This window comes from Capsicum annuum, chromosome 4 (genome assembly GCF_002878395.1).
Source record: "Capsicum annuum cultivar UCD-10X-F1 chromosome 4, UCD10Xv1.1, whole genome shotgun sequence".
NCBI lineage: Eukaryota > Viridiplantae > Streptophyta > Magnoliopsida > Solanales > Solanaceae > Capsicum > Capsicum annuum.
In genome coordinates, this window is record NC_061114.1 from 154,195,055 (window position 1) to 154,209,237 (window position 14,183).

Sequence of the window (14,183 nt, forward strand, 5' to 3'; positions counted from 1 at the left end):
TTCATTAGAATAAGTTACTTCTGTATTATTTTATTTATCATCATAATAGAAAAAGACTAAAGAAGGGTAGGGAAGGGAAGGAGGCAGGGGCGGCTCAATATATGTGGTGGCCTAAAGCAAAATTTCAGTGAGGGCCCTAAGATTTTATTACAAATCAATAATATATGTTATATATAATATCACTTGGAGTCTATTTTTCTACTTTCTCCCTCTATTCCAATTTATATGATATTTTTCTCTTTTTCAAAATTCAAACTTTTTGACTTTAACAAATGTGCTTCAACATAAATTCTTTAACTTTTTAAAAATTCAAAATGACACATAAATCGAGATAAATATTGTTTTAACCTCTTTATTTTATTCCAAAATAGGTGCGTTTTGGAGATTAAGGAAAGAATTTGTGTACTCTTTCAAAATTAATCTTGTTTAAATACTTTCTTCGTTTCATTTTACTTGGCCTCTTTTGACTTGACACACCCATTAAAAAAATATTAATTTGAAGTTTATTTTACAAAATTAACCCTATTAATGATGTCTTGAAACTCGAAATCTAACAATTACTATTTTCTTTAATTATTTAATACCGAGGGTAATATGGAAAAAGAAGTAATAAGAAATTCTTGATTTGTGAAAATGAACAACTAATGTGAAACAAACATATTTAGAAAAAAGACCAAGTAAAATGATACAGAGGGGTACAAGAAATTCTATACCATTAAAGAATTACTTTTTTCTTCGAGACATTTAATTAATTGAAAATAAGCTAGTAAAAACACTTTTTACTTTCAAGAATAATTTATTTGAAAGATCATTTATTTATAAACGAACCTATATACCCGTATTAGAAAATTTAGGGGCACCAAAAGTTTGAAGGCTAAAGCAACAACTTTAGTTGAGCAACGACTTTAGTTGCTTTAGGCTTGAGCCAGCCTTGGAAGGAAGGATTGCCAGAAGAATAGTATGTATTCTTCAAAAAACAGCCATTGTGTACTATGCAGTTGATCCAAGAACCAAACCATGAAAGCTTTTAGTTGGCCCTTGTTTGAAAATTTGCAAAAAAACTGGGTAGGCAAACTCAATTTTGTAGCCTTTTGCACACTCTCTTTGAGTTGTCTTGCAAAAACTCAAAAAGCATTTTGCATACAGTCTTTGAGAATTTTCGAACAAACCCTCCACCTGCTGTGTAGACATGTTCAGGACTCGAGCTTTGGTTGGTTGAACCACTTTCTTTTGCACATGGTATGAAGTATGATAACCAAAGGAGGCACCTTTTGAATAGAAAAGGTATAGCTGGACTAGATGACTTACTTGTACCCATTCCATGCAACACGGTATGCAAAATCTCTGGTAAATGAGTCCTCAAATCCAAAGATATCAGATAAGAACAAAATGCCTGTACCATTGTTGTTCTTTACAGAGTTGCAGGATCACCAATGCTATCAATTCTATCCCTAATGGAGAGCTCAACTCCGTTAACTAGTTCACAAGCCCATCCTCTACTTTCACATTGCAATTAACGACTTTGCAGTTCTTGGGCTTTCTGAAGAATAACGAAATACCACCCCAGTTCACATAGTTTCTCTGGACAATAACTGAAGCATGACAGTCAACCCTATAACGAAAATCATCAACTAATTAACTTTAAACAACTCAAATCACTACTTGAAAAGGCACAATTACTTTGTTTCTTTGTTAATTTATGTGCATTGTTTGGATCTACTAGGAAATATGGCATACATAATGCAAATGAAGATTTTTTAAACACTGAGCTTTTAATTGGAAAATTAGTACTTTTTTCAAAAAGATAACATATTTTACTAGTAAATTCACATCATCCATCTTAATCCATCGTCTTTACAGACAATGGCTCAATGGATACGGAAGAAGTCTAGGACCGTTGGTTTAATCAACTTTTCCTGATTGAAAATATTCTAGCATAGTTTTAAACATTAATGTGTCAACTAATTCTTCATGTAATCTGGAGATAAAATGTTTCATATTCAGTTTTCTATCATGGGTAGAGCATGGTCTCAACATTAAGAAGCGAGACAAATAACCAATTCCACAGGTTACAACACAATATGCATGAAAACAGAATCAAACATGAGGCAGTAATTTGTTTATTTATTTATAGCTTCTGAGGCGATGAAACAGATGTGAAACTACTTATTTTGAGTTACAGCAGTCAAGAACCACAATTTATTCAACACCAAAGCAAATTTAACATTTTTTTGTTGTTTCAGAAAACCTTCTCTGACTTTGGAAACTCTTATCTTCAAAGAGATAGAGAAGGTTTCCTATCTTGTTGTCTAGTTCAATGGCCTTCTGTTTTTGTCGACTCTGACATGCAAGAACAATTAGGGCAAGGACTACTGTAGTTAGCAAATTTCTTGTTCTTAGTAAGCTTAAATTCATAGGGTATGTTTTGGCTAAGGCGCTTGACTCAATGGTTCACGGATTTTCAACGTGACTCTCAATCATCTTACTTGGCTGAGATAGAAGCAAAGTGCAAAAATAATGAAAAGCACGCAACTGAGATTTTCTTGGCCATGTATCGAAAAATTGATATTAGTCCCTCTGGAATACTTATGCTATGATGTGGTTGCTCAAAGCAATTGAATTGTTGAAATTTATAGTTATTTACTACTTACAGTGTTTTTTTTTGAGAAACGGACCTTACCCGGGGCTCTCACCTCCCGTAGTGATCAGGGGTTGAGCCACACACCCCCAAGCCTTATCATAAATAAAATAAATGAAAGTACAAAAAGGGGGACATAGACCTTACCTCCGATCCTATGGTGGTTCAAAGTCAACTAACCTACTAAGGTCGGTTGACTCATCCCCGATACTAGAAATGGAACCTAGATCTAAGCACCTAGAAGAGGACTCCTTTCAGTACAATATAATCTAGAAAAACATAAATAAGGAAGACTCTCCCCTTACAAAGTTAGAAGAAAATCAAAACAAAACTTAACCACTTCATGGAAGCTATAAACTAATGATAATAACATAGATGAAGATGATGAGATGGGATAAAGGAAACAATTGAGAACTTGTGCAAGACTATCCAACCCAAGCGAATCTAAGGAGGCTTCTTTATGCGATTCAACTTCCTTGGTCTGAAATTAATCATTCCCATCTTATCCACCATATAATAACCTCTAGTCTCACGTGGTAACTGATGATAAGTATAATACTCCTCTGTACTGTTGATTATATGGCTATGCTTGGAAAGCGTATCTGCCGGATAGTTTGCTTCTCTATAGACATGCTTACAATAAAAACAATCTAGTAATTTGATCAAATCCCATAACTCGGTGATGTAATGAATAAGGTTCCAAGGAGGTGAAATAACCTGTTTGATCCACTTAACAAGCAACTCCGAATCAACCTTAAGAATAATCCTACTATAGCCATGCTGAATACACCAAGTAATACCCAGAGAAGCCGCTTGCACTTTTGCCTGATTGTTGGAACCGATTCCAAGAGGAGTTCCAAAAGCATAAATCAAATTACCTGTGTAATCTCTGATGATGCCACCAGCTCCTATCTTTCCCGGATTATCAATAGCACTACCATCCGTATTAAGCTAAACCAAAGTAGAAGGGGGTTTTGCCATTTAACTTGTATTACCCTCATTTCATGTTGACATCTCTCGATCATCAAGATTAAGTCTTTCTAGCTATCAGGCCACTGAATATAAGGATAAATAGTATATAAAAGCATGATAACCTATTTAATGATTTAAAATTTAACTCTTCTAGCACTTGATGGTTTGCCCCAGTACTTACTAGCACATCTGTTCTTCTATAAATTCTAGTAAATAGAGACAGGAAGAGTTTGAAACATAAAAGTTTTTGGATTTCATTTTTTGATTTGGCAAACCACCATTTCATGAGCAAGTTCCGCAAGGGTGTGACTGTATACTCTATTCCCATCCAATAAGAAAAATACTTCCATACATGTTTAGCAAAATTCCCAAAAAACAAAAATATGGTCTATCGTATCAAGCCCAGGTCTGTAACAACAAGAACAATTTGCAACATTTTTTCCAAATGAGATGATATTTTCATTAGTAGGAAGCTTCCCTCTAAGTGCTCTCCACAATAGAAAAGAAGTCTTGAAAGGAACATGTTTATGCCAAGTAAGAAAATCTGACATAGTTTTGTTCTTTTTCTTTCTCACCAACTCCCAAGAAGAAGAACAAGTGAAATTTCCACTATTGTGAATCTTCCAAATGGCCTAATCCGGAATCCCCGCCTTATACTTGAAACTAGTTTTTGAGAATTTTATGAACTAAGCTCTGAGGAGCATGCTATCTCACCAGATCTTCATCCCAGTTTCCATTATGCAACACTTGGGAGACACTCATGTTGTTCAATCTTGGAATAAAAACATTATGATAAGCAAGAGGTCCCACTCCAAGCCAGTCATCCCACCCGAAAGAACAAGTACCCGAATTTAGGTACCACTGAGTATGAGGTTCAATATTTCTCTTATTATTCATCATCTGCTTCCAGTTGAGAGAGTGACCAGTATTCCACTTCTTGATGACCGGATTGGCTCTTTGACAGTATTTAGCCCTGAAAAGTCACCCCATAATGCTTTCTTCGATCTGAAAATGTACCATTTTTGTATTGAAGAGCTATACAAATATCATCTAGATGTTTGAATCAAACGCCCCTTTCCTCGTAAGGATAGTTGAGAGTGTCCCAGGATGCTCAGATATTTATTCTTCTCTTCCTTCCACCCCCAAAAGAAATCAACAATTAAACCTTTAATCTTCTTAATAGTAGTAGAAGTTGGAGTGATAGCTGTGAGTAAATGTATTGGAAGAGCCTGCAAGACTAACTTCACCAGAGTAGCCCTGCCTCCATAGCTAAACATTTTAGTCTGTCACCCTTTGATCTTAGCTATCACCTTAGCCACCATACCTGTGAAGTAAATAATTCTTGAACCCCCAATGTAAAATGGGCATCCCAAATACGTAATAAGACTCTCCTTGTGAGTAAAATCAGTGATGAACTTGACCCTAACAATCACTTCAACAAACATTTTGGGGGAAACCATAAAGTGACTCTTATCTTTATTAATATGCTTCCCAGAAGTCTTCTCATAAACTTTCAAAGTTTTAATAATAAGCTGAAGAGAATATTTACATGTGGACGTGAAGATAATAACATCATCAGCAAAACTCAAATGATTCACCTGTGGACCTTTAACCTCCATGTGAAAACCTTGATAAAGATAATGATTATGCAAATTATTCATCAACCTAGATAATACCTCTGCACCAAGAATAAAAAGAGTCGGTGATAATGGATCTCCCTGCTTGAGTCCTCTCGTAGAGTGGAAAAATCCATGCCTTGACCCATTCATAATAATAGAATACCAATTGTTGGACATAATTCTCCAAACTATATCGATAAACCTTTCACCAAAACCCATCTTTCTTAAAACTAAACAAATGTACGACCAAGACACCCTGTCATGAGCCATAGCCATGTCTAATTTAATCACCACATTATCACCCTCCTTTGTTTTTTTGATCTGATGAATATCATCTCCCGAGCAAGCATGATGTTTTCTGAGATGCTTCCACCCTTAACAAACCCTGAATGATTATCAGAAATTAGATGAGGAAAAATAGGAGCTAGTTTGAGACAAGTCAACTTGGAAATAATTTTATTAGTGAAGTTGCTGAGAGATATAGGCCTGAAATCTAAAAGTTTATTAGGATGGTCCACTTTAGGGAGTAAAACCAAACAAGTATGAGAGAAGTACTTAGGCATCTCGTTGACATAAAAAAAGTATTGCACCACCTCCAGAATATCACCACAAATAATATTCCAACAAGCTTGGAAGAACCAACCACTCATACCATCAGGATCAGCTGTAGATGTTGCACTCATAGAGAAAACTACTTGCTTTAACTCATCAATATTAGGCAGGTCTTGAAGTTACTGATTCTAGATATCACTAACCATGCTAGGAACACAACTAATAATATTTTCATTAATAAGCTTAGCGTCACTAGTAAAAAAATCATAAAAATATTCATATGCATGTTTAGCAATATTATAATCACCTTGAATCCATTCTCCTTGATCATTTGTAAGTTTATGAAGATATAACCTCCTTCCTTTTCCCCTCATCAAAGCATGAAAGTACTTGGAGTTCACATATCTACCCTTAAACCAGTGAAGTTGAGTTTTTTATTTCAGAATGGCCTACTCCAACTTGAGATACCTGATATACTCTGCATTGATGCAATTCAACTTTGTTCTAGCTTCATTAGTTTTATTATTGATAATATCATCCTCTGCAGCTTTAACCTTTTCCTTAAACTCTTTCACAGCAGCAAAAATATCTCCATACTCCCTCTTAGACCATTTACTAAGATTATTAGAAACCCTCTTCATTTTCATGTGAAACCTCCACATTGGGTTGCCTTCAATAGATTTTGTCCAGCAAGCTTTTATAGTATCAACAAAAGTTGGATTATCAACCCAATAATGCAAAAACTTAAAGTATCGGATCCCCGTATTTTATCTCTCCATAACCTCAAGTAACAGAGGCAGTGATCTGACGTAGTAGATGAAATATGAGTGATGGATGAGTGCGGCATGATTGCAAGCCACTGATCATTAACCATCACCCTGCCAAGTCTTTTTCAAATTCTAGCATCAGCTTCTCTGTGATTACACTAGTGAATTTCTGACCATGGAAGCCCAAATCAGTCAAACCACAAGCTTTAATCACCCCCAATGAAATCAAAACTCTTGTTCATGTTGTATATCTGACCACCCAATTCAGTATCCACAATAACATTAAAGTCCTTAAAAATGCACCATGGTGGGTTATGACTGAAAAATGCAATATTTTATCCCATAGGTCTCTCCTCATATATTCACTATACTTAGCATATACAAAAGTATTGAGATAAGAACTAGGATGAGCCACATGTTTAATTTGACAAGTAACCTGCTGATCATCATGATCTAAAATCGTATAATTCACTTCATGATTCCAAAATAACCAGATTTTTCCATTCCCATTGCAGGTAGCATGCTTCATAGTAGGTTGAGTTTTGTAAAAATCAAGCTTGGAATTATCAGTCATTGGTTAAAGAATTATAATCATAGAGATCTTATGCAAGTTCTTGAGATTTTTAAGTCTATCCAACACTTCCAGAGTGTTGATACTCCTAGCATTCCAATAAATTGTATTAATTATCAATACTTCTGGATTGGGACCTAGTTTTGATTCTGTCAATAGCAACACCAGTTTTAGTATGCTTGGACTTAGATTCTTCTTCTTTTGACCTTTTGGTGATAATCCTTGCCTACCATAAACTTTTTGAACTTCCTTTTGCATATCTTTCTCAAAAGTGGAATTAACAACTCCAATTACCTGCTCATTAAGATCATCTCCTTGTTCTTCAACTATAGGGAGATTATCTTTATCAAATTCATCTTCAGAATGAATGACTCTATAATCATCTTTAATTGCTCGAACAGTATTGAGAATATCCACCCTCTGATCATTACTTTGCAAAGGATCAACATGCAAACCTGCCTGCTCTGTCCCCATAACAAACTTCAAATTATCACTTTGCTAAAGATTTTCTTTATGGCTATCCTTTTTTGGTTGTCTCTTTCTCAGCTGATCACTTTTATTTTTGCTAAACCCAAAAGTAGATTTATTGTTAAGAAGATGGAAATATTCTCCCAACCTCTCATTTATACCCTCACCTTCTACATGAGCATAAGCGTCCTCTTGAAGATTAATATTAGCATTGTGATTACTTAAATTTTTATCAATCAAATCAGACACTCCCTCAGTAGTAATATTCTACACAGTTTCTTGTTGGTTTGCATAGTGGTAGTAGGAGTTTTGGAGCTTAACCCCCTATCTCTGGACATCCCTTCTTGCTTATTAGTGTTATTTTCGTTTGTACTTTGGGTATACAGAATCAGTATATGCAGAACAATAACTTCAACTAGAGTTCAAGTATAAATAAGAATACAATGAAGTATATCAAATACCCTCAACACAAGATCAAAATGAACTTTTCAAGAGGTGTATTTTATTATTTTAGAAATTAAGATGAAACAGAAAATAGCTCAGTCATCCGAATTCACAGAGTTTTCTTAAGGAAATAATTCCCCTCACTGTATCTGAGGATATGGAATTTTTTCTCCTAGGATAAAATGGCTAAACAGACCAACTGTAGCGGTACCTCAAATGGTTGGAATATCTTTTAACACACAGAATGTTTTGATTGATCACACAGAGTAATTTAGAAGACAAGAAGTAATTTTGTATTCTGAAATTTTTGTATTAAAACCTGTGTATGAAAGTAGGTTTATATAGCCATAATATGCCTCTTCCGGAAAGAGGCAATGGTTCACTCTAAAGGTTACACCTTTGCTGTAAGTTTATGTCTGTTCATCAAAGATTACATCTTTTTTTGAACAGTCATCTCATTTCATGAAACAGTGTGTCACTTTATTAAAGGATTACATCCTTATAAAGCATCCTTTCAAACCATTGCAACCTTCTGTAGCCTCAGTTTAGAACAATGTATCATTTTTGAAGCATCAGTTCAAAAATAATGCATCAGTTCACTTGAAATAGTGCAACTGTTACTGCATGTATACATAAATGAAGGTCTGAAACACTGCAGAAAAATTTTAATGCATTTTTCCTTGGCATTCCTTGGAATTCAAATAAATTTTATCCAAATAGATAGATCTCATCCATCGATCATTTGACAAATTCAAATCTAAATCCAAATCCAAATATAAATCCGAAGCCGAGCCGAGTGAGCAAAGATGATGATGGCATGAGGAATCTATTATTTCTTGCCTCACTTGCCATGTAGAGTAAGTATTCTTGATTATAATCACTTTTAAGTTCTCTTCTTCCACCAATATGGGATAAAGAATAAACTTTCTAATTTGGGAGTACACTTTCCATTTTAGTGTCTCTTTTTCCTCCACAATTTTATCCTTCATTTTTTGTATTCACACTTCTTTTATATACTATGAACCAAACAATCTCCACATGAATGGGGAATGACTATTTTTTGTAAAATTTTTACAGACAAGTATGTGATCATCAAGCAAAGACTGATTGCATCTGGATAAGTGGGTTCCCCTTTGAACTTTCTGTAGTGAACATGCATCGGATGTACTCAGTCAATCGGTAGATTTGATATCTTTGAACCGTTGAGCTTTAATAAACACCTAGACAATAAATGTCACACAACCAGCCTTTTAACATTTATGGTTCTCACAGTTTTGTTCTTTTTAGCCATGAACACGTCCTGGTTTCATGAGAGCTTAGAGAATAGGCCTTTACTAACATTCTCCTTGAAGCGACTTCTACTTCGCCCTCACATAGGTGATTTCTAAATGTTCAATCCTATAGATTAAACTATTTGGTCAAATCTGCCAAATTAAGATAAACATTAAAAGACTTTTCACCTTAAGTCTTATCCTTATTTACTACACATTATCTACATCATGAGAATGAGTTGGGTAATTGACAATATTGAACCTGTCAGAAACACCTTTGTTTGATCTCCTTGAACCTAGCTCTTGGGATCTCCAGTCTGCTAGGTAGAGTTACCGCCATGCTGACTTGTCTTAGGCCTTAAACCCATTCCCTTGGATATCCTTTCCACTCCTTCTCTAGATAGGCCTTTTGTAAGTGGATCCGACACATTATCCTTTGACTTTACATAGTCAACAGTAATAATTCCACTAGAGAGAAGTTCCTTAATAGTATTATGTCTCCGTCGTATGTGACGAGATTTAAAATCGTACATCATGCTCCCTGCCCTACCTATAGCCGCTTGGATATCACAGTGTATACATACTGGTGCCACTGGCTTGGGCTAATACGGAATATCTTCCAAGAAATTCCAGAGCCATTCTGTTTCTTCACCAGCTTTATCAAATGCGATAAATTCAAATTCCATTATTGAGCGAGCAATACAAGTCTATTTAGATGATTTCCAAGAGACTGCTCCTCCACTAATAGTAAATACATATCCACTTGTTGATTTTAATTCATTCGATCCGGTGATACAATTTGCATCACTATATCCTTCAAGTACCGCAGGATATTTATTATAATGCAAGCATAATCTTGAGTGTATTTAAGATACCCCAAAACTCTTTTCAATGCTATCCAATGCGTTTTGTTGGGATTACTCGTGTACCAACTCAATTTACTGATAGCGCATGCTATGTCTGGTCGTGTACAATTCATTATTTACATTAAAAATCCCAATACTCTTGCTTACTCCAATTGTGAGTCACTTTTACCTTCATTCTTTCGAAGTACAATGCTCGCATCTAATGGAGTCTTGGAAATACCAAATTCCATATACTTGAATTTGTCAAGTAATTTTTTGATATAATGAGACTGTGGGAATGCCAACCCTTGTGGAGTTCTATGGATTCTTATACCTAAGATCACATCCGCAACTCCAAGGTCTTTCACATTAAACTTGCTCTCGAGCATTCATTTTATTGCATTTATGTCAGAAATGTCTCTACTGATGATTAACATATCCACCACATATAAACAAACAATGACTTGGTGATTTGGAGTGTCTTTAATATAAACACATTTATCACATTCATTTATTTAAATCTATTTTTCAACATGGTTTGGTCAAACTTTGCATGCCATTATTTAGGTGCTTGCTTTAGTCCATATAATGACTTAATAATTTTACACACCTTGTTTTCCTTTCCTGGAACCAAAAAACCCTCAGGTTGTTCCATGTATATTTCTTCCTCCAATTCTCCATTTAGGAAAGCGGTTTTCACATCCATTTGATGGATTTCAAGACCATATACAGCAGACAAGGTAATTAACATTTGAATCGATGTTATCCTTATTACTGGAGAGTATGTATCAAAGTAATCAAGGCCTTCTTTTTGTTTGAAGCCTTGTACTATAAGTCTTGCCTTGTATTTGTCAATAGTACCATCTGCTTTCATTTTCCTTTTGAAGATCCATTTAGAACCTAAAGGTTTATTTCCGGGAGAAAGATCAACCAATTTCCATGTATGGTTGCTTAAGATTAAATCAATCTCACTATTGATTACCTCTTTCTAAAAGGATAAGTCTGCTGATGATATCACTTATTTAAATATTTGAGGCTCATTTTTCTAAGAGAAATATTACAAAATCCGATCCAAAAGAAGTTGACGTTCTTTGACATGTACTACGTCTTGGATTTTCTTCATTATGTACATTCTTACTTGGTTCATCTCGAGGTCATTTAGATCCTCCACTAGACTGTTCATGTCTAAGTTTATACGGGTAAATGTTTTCAAATAATTCAGCATTATCTGATTCAATTACTATATTTTTATTAATATCTGGATGTTTGGATTTATGAACCAAAAATCGATATGCTTTACTACTTTAAAAATATCCTATGAACACACAGTCCACCATTTTAGGTCCTATCTTAACCCTTTTAGGAATACGAACTTGAACCTTCGCTAGACACCCCCACACTTTGAAATATTTAAAGTTGGATTTCCATCCTTTCCATTTTTTGTAAGAAATTGATTGTGTCTTACTATGGTGAACTATTGAGCATACGGTTGGCCATAAGAATAGCCTCCCCTCACAAGTTTTGCGGTAAACCAGAACTTATAAGTAAGGCATTCATCATTTTCTTCAAATTTTGGTTTTTTCTTTCCGCAATTCCATTAGATTAAGGTGAATATGGGGCCATAGTTTGATGGATTATTACATTCTCTAAACATATTTGCGCAAAGGGAGATTCATATTCTCCGCCTCTACTACTTCTTATCATTTTGACTTTTTTGTCTAACTGATTTTCAACTTCAGTTTTATATTGCCTAAATACATCTATTGCTTCATCCTTACTATTAAGCAAGTAGACATAACAATATCTAGTGCAATCGTTAATAAAAGTTATGAAATACTTTTTCCTACCACGTGATGGTGTTGACTTTATATCACAAATATCAGTGTGTATTAGGTCTAAGGGATTGGAATTCCTTTCAACGGACTTATAAGGATTCTTTGTATACTTCGATTCCACACGCGTTTGACACTTTGATTTATTTCACTCAAAGTTTGGCAAAACTTCTAAGTTAATCAGTTTTTATAATATTTTGTAATTCACATGGCCTAAACGTTCATGCCATAAATCATAAGACTCAAGCAAATAATAATAATTCAAACTTCTATTTATTTTAACTGTCATTATGTAATACCCCGGGAAATTTTTCGTTGAAATTTTGTACGTAAACGTGTTGGGTTCTATCTTCTAGAATAAATTATAAATTTTTCGTTCGGGATGTCTTAGATTATGATCCACCATTGCGTAGAGCATCAAATAAGCTTTCCAAAAATATGTGGATCATCCAAAATGGACACCCGAGCGACGAGTTATGAACATTCCGATCGAACCGTGAATAGTAGTGAACAGTAAAACGTGCAGGAAAAAGTACTGAGGCCTGGCATATTTTTGCTCCAACTTTAAAAGATCATAACTCCTTGTAAATAATGATTTGAGTGATCTACTATATATCAACGGAAAGCTATGCGAGTCCTCTTTCCAATGAAATTGGTTTCATCCAATTTGTCTATTGGAGCAAAAAGTTATGGTCGATCTACTTCAGCCTATCAAAAGAGAATTTTTTGGTCAGTTTTAAATGATCATAACTCCTCGTACACAATGATCTGGGTGAGATACTATATATCAACGGAAAGATATGAGAGTCCTCTTTCTAATGAAATTGGTTTTATCGAATTTGGATATCGAAGTAAAATGCTATGGTTGATCTACTTCAGACTATCAAAACAGTCCACCAAAGGACAGATTCGAGAATTATTTGATTTTTAGGGGCGTTTTGGTCATTCCTCCTCACCCAAAATCTGTCCAAACCCTATATTAAAGCCTATTAGAAGCATTATATGTTATATTTCATCAAATTCCCTCAAAAAAAAACCCTAAGCTCCTACATCCAACTTTAAGAACCTTCAAAGTTCACCATTAATTCTGCAAATTTATTCAAGATTCCAAGTTCCTAGTTCAAGAACTCCAAGAACCATCATTCAAAGGCACGATTAACATCTCAAAAATGAGTATCGATCTAAAGTTCATCATTCAAGGTATGTGGAGTTTTTCAACAAGAACTCTATTTCGTTCTTGTGCCCAAAAGTAATTTTCTTTATAAAAGCATGATTTTTATTTTATTTTTTACGAATTTGAAGCATGAACCCATATATTATGATGATTATTATGAAATCTTGATGTTTATGATTTTGAAATATGAATTTACATGTGTTGAGATATAAAGCATGAATCTTAAACGATATTTATCATGATTTTGACATTTGGGTTGTGAATCCCCATTGAAAATTATATTTTTTAGAGAAAGTGTGTGTTATAAGCACGCTGATGTTGAATATTTGAGATATTTTGAATTATTTGACCTTCTGGTCTTAATGGAGTTGTTTTAAACTTGAGTGTGAAAGAAATCCACAACGTGGTTGATTTTAAGAGATGGGAAGCATGATGGATGCCGATGTATATTTATATATTACTGAAATTATTTTGTTGTGGATTGTCTTTGAAATGATCTGAGCTAAGTTTGGTAGAAATCTTTAGCACCGAGTGGGAGGTATAAAGCGACCTTACTTTCCTCAAACTATGTGCCCCCGTAGGAGTGAGCCTGAGGCTGATTTATATAGTGATCACTAGTTTATGTGGATTTGATATCGATAGTCCTACTCCGATGGCAAGGATAGGATGATTCTCCCTAATGTGGATTGTACGTTAGACTCCATGTAGCTCACATGGTTTATGTCGGTTATAGGATCTTTCAGTGTGTGCATATTTCCTTGTGTCTATGGTGAATGGTGAAGTGATTTGAAAGTGGAATTGTGAAAGTTATTCTTTCGAAAGATTTAAATAATATTTACATTATGTGAATTGGTTTCTTGATGAACTAAAAGTGATTGACAAATTATATGATGACTCACATGTGCTATTGTACTTATTTCATCCTCTCATGATTATGATGATTTTCTTCGGGCTATGTGAGTCTTTCATATATCCTGCATATTTCTTATAAATATTTATGATGATGATGTTTATACAACTGCATACACTG